Source organism: Propithecus coquereli, unplaced genomic scaffold, assembly GCF_000956105.1.
Source record: "Propithecus coquereli isolate 6110/MARCELLA unplaced genomic scaffold, Pcoq_1.0 Scaffold14, whole genome shotgun sequence".
NCBI classification, from domain to species: domain Eukaryota; kingdom Metazoa; phylum Chordata; class Mammalia; order Primates; family Indriidae; genus Propithecus; species Propithecus coquereli.
Window position 1 is genome coordinate 5,348,795 of NW_012138302.1, and position 3,047 is coordinate 5,351,841.

Here is a 3,047-nt window from a genome sequence, read left to right on the forward strand (position 1 = left end):
TCTCATCTATTCCCTTGACTTTAGTTTTCACCTTCGTGTATATGGTTTCCAAATTTATTTGTGACCTCCCTCCTGAGCTATAAACCCACAATTTCAGCTGCCATACAGTGTCCCTCAAGTTATTGATTTCATCATTTCCCCTTTGAAATTGTCCTTCCTTCTACCTTTCCAGGGATTGTATCACTCCATTGATCAGGCTAAAAAGCTCAAAATTCTCTCTTTTTGTCTGCATATCCAAACTGCTTCCAGATCATATCACTTCTGAAAATGCTCAGTTCTTTCCGTGCCACTGGACTAGTTTCTTCCTTCATTACCTCTCTTCCAGAGTATCGTTATCCCCATTGTAACCAACCTCTCTGCCATTTAGTCCCTTGCCCCTGTAGCCTGTCCTCCTGCTGGACAAATCCGTGCTTTAGAAATTATCACTCTACCATATTCACAATAAAATCCAAATTTAAACGGACATTCAGGACTCTCCCTGATCTGATCACAGCTTACCTTTCCAATTTCTCCGTTGTGCCTCATTCACTCCAGATTACTTGCCATTTCCCAGACACATTCCCCAGAAAGTGCCTTTCTTCCTTACCTTTGTTCTTGTCTCCTCTGCCTAGCATGCCTTTTCCCCCACTATTGTCAAAATTTTACCCATCTTTCAAAACCTACTTAGAACTCACCTTCTACTAGGCTTCCCAGATCCCTCTCCTCCAGGTTCTCTCATCGCTTTTCATAGCTGCCCTACCAGTACGAATAAGGGAGGATATGAACTCCTCGATTTTGTCCTATGCCCTAGAAACCTCTGACACACACAATACTCCTGATACCACTGTGGCCACCTTCCCTGTCTGCACAACAGCTCCTGCCCTTCCTCCCACTTCAGTGATTATTCCTCTTGACCTGTAAATGTTCAGTGGGGAGGACTGTCCCATACAAATTCATTCCCAGGGCTTTTAAAAAGTGAAGCCTTTGTGAAATATTGTTAGAATTAAGAGAGAAAGTAAGGGTGACAGCAACCCAGAGGCCACAGACAGAGTGCTAAGACCATCAAAAGAGGGGAAGAGAAAAAAACATGATTTTGGCTAATAGTAACAGAGGATAACTGGGATACTTTATCTAGTAACAATGTGGATAACTCACTTGGTTAACCAAAGTATGAGGCTTAGTATGAGCAAAGCACTGTATATAATGACAATGTTTGAAACCTAATAAGATAAGGCTTATATACATGAAACAATAACAATGTAAGGCAAGCTGTAATAAGTGATACAAGTTCAGACTCTTCTCTTCAGGTGCTGGCCAATAGCAAGTACAAACGAGGATAGTGAATCCAGTGAGGATCAAAGTATCAACTTGATTGGTGGAGAAATTGATAACCTCCAACATGGCAGGCTCTCTATTAAAAGTTTGGGGTAACTAAGGCAGATTATGCTTTAAAGCCGAAATGGAACCTATTCTCTCCCACACCGAATCTAAATCTTGAACTCTGTGTGCTTTCCCGAACCTGATGAGAAAGCTGATCTTTGAAGTAGACACCCAAGTCCATGTGCCTCTAAAGCTGTGAAGACCACAGATGTGCCTTTACAAGCTTGGTCGCAAGTCAGAGCCCCATAATGGGTTGGTTTCCTTACATGAAATTAGGAAGCACAGAAAAGTCCCATTGGACTTGAGAGGAGGCAGTGATAGGGAATCTACACAGTGGGGAAGAAAGTTGTATAAAAATTCTTACCTGTAATATTACTAGTCAAATGTGGACCAATGAATGTTCTGGATTTTGACCAATCAAATTTGTCATACTTCCATGGGGTGTAGAAAGAGGAAGAGTTGACAGAATTTCCTTCCCCTTCTGACGGAGGGATAGAAACATTGCTCTCTACTGTAAGTACCAAATGAAGAATAAGCAGCGTTATAGGAATTCACAGCAGACATAGATCACCTCTGGATGGGATGATTAGGTCATTTCCTGAATGCCCCATGGGAATGTTTGCCATCAGTTGCCAATGGCTGCTTTCTTCAAGGGCTTCTCACACTAGGGTCATAAGGCCAAAAGAACAAGAGCTTTTACCACCACTAGGAGTCCCCAGAGGGACACACTGAAGAGGAATCTGTCACAGTAAATACTGTCTTTTTTTTCCCCCTGGGGCAGCTGTTGGAGGAGACACCTGCTGAAAGGCCCCTAAGGCTTACAGACAAAGGCATGTAAATTTGGCATTTTCTGTAGGTCATACTGGAGTTTTAAAATTCTCTCAGAAGTATCTCACTTAAGTATGGTCACATAAGGTGAGGAGTGCTATGTCGGAGTAGTCATACCGACAATTATCTGGGAAGGTGAATCTTGCTTAGAAGACTCAAAAATAAGCAAATGAGAAGTTACCAGTATCTAACTAAAGTAGGAACTGAATTACGTGGTAAGTGGGTATTAAAATCATTTCTTAAGTCATGTATGAGATGGATGTTAATCTGGAAACTAATTCTCCATGATGTAATAATCACCTTTTATATCCCACAGGCATTTAGAAGAAATGCACTCACTATGAGCAGCAACCTCTGCATCTGCCTGATCATATTTAAAGGAACAGAGAAATATTTGTAATTAATCTGCCCAGTAAATACCAGCTCATAGCACTAGGCAGGTGCGTGTCTAGATAAAATTTCTTGCAGCTAATTTAAACTTTCTACACACACCAGTAGATAATCTCAATGTAAATAATACATTTCTTCTTGACCCTTTAACATAAAGCCAACATGTACAGGAGGATCTTGTATTCTGTATCACATACGTTTCTGTATACTTTTATCATTTGTGGATAGACTTAATAAAGCATATGTGAAAATGGCACCTTTGGTAGAGCTGTATATTTTCCTGAAATTCAGATTAAATGTAATGGTGAGCAGAGTTAAGCACCAGTTTTCCCATTTAAAGCCCCAGCTGCTTATTTTTTAAAATTTTAAAATTTCACACCTTTTATAAAACATGAGAATGCATTTTTCAGTACAGACATTTAAATAATAAGTTTTTTTGAACTAAACTACACAGACTACTGCATTTGAAG

General features: G+C 40.2%; 1 protein-coding gene across 1 annotated transcript in view; it reads left to right on the forward strand.

Annotated features, from left to right (window-relative positions):
• Positions 1-2,833, forward strand: part of ITGB3BP (integrin beta 3 binding protein (beta3-endonexin)) — a 66,044-nt gene extending 63,211 nt beyond the window's left edge. Inside the window, exon 8 of the mRNA XM_012639486.1 lies at positions 2,504-2,833. The gene's annotated coding sequence lies outside the window, so the exon portion shown is untranslated. The remainder of the gene's footprint in view (positions 1-2,503) is intronic.
• The last annotated feature ends 214 nt before the right edge of the window (positions 2,834-3,047 follow it).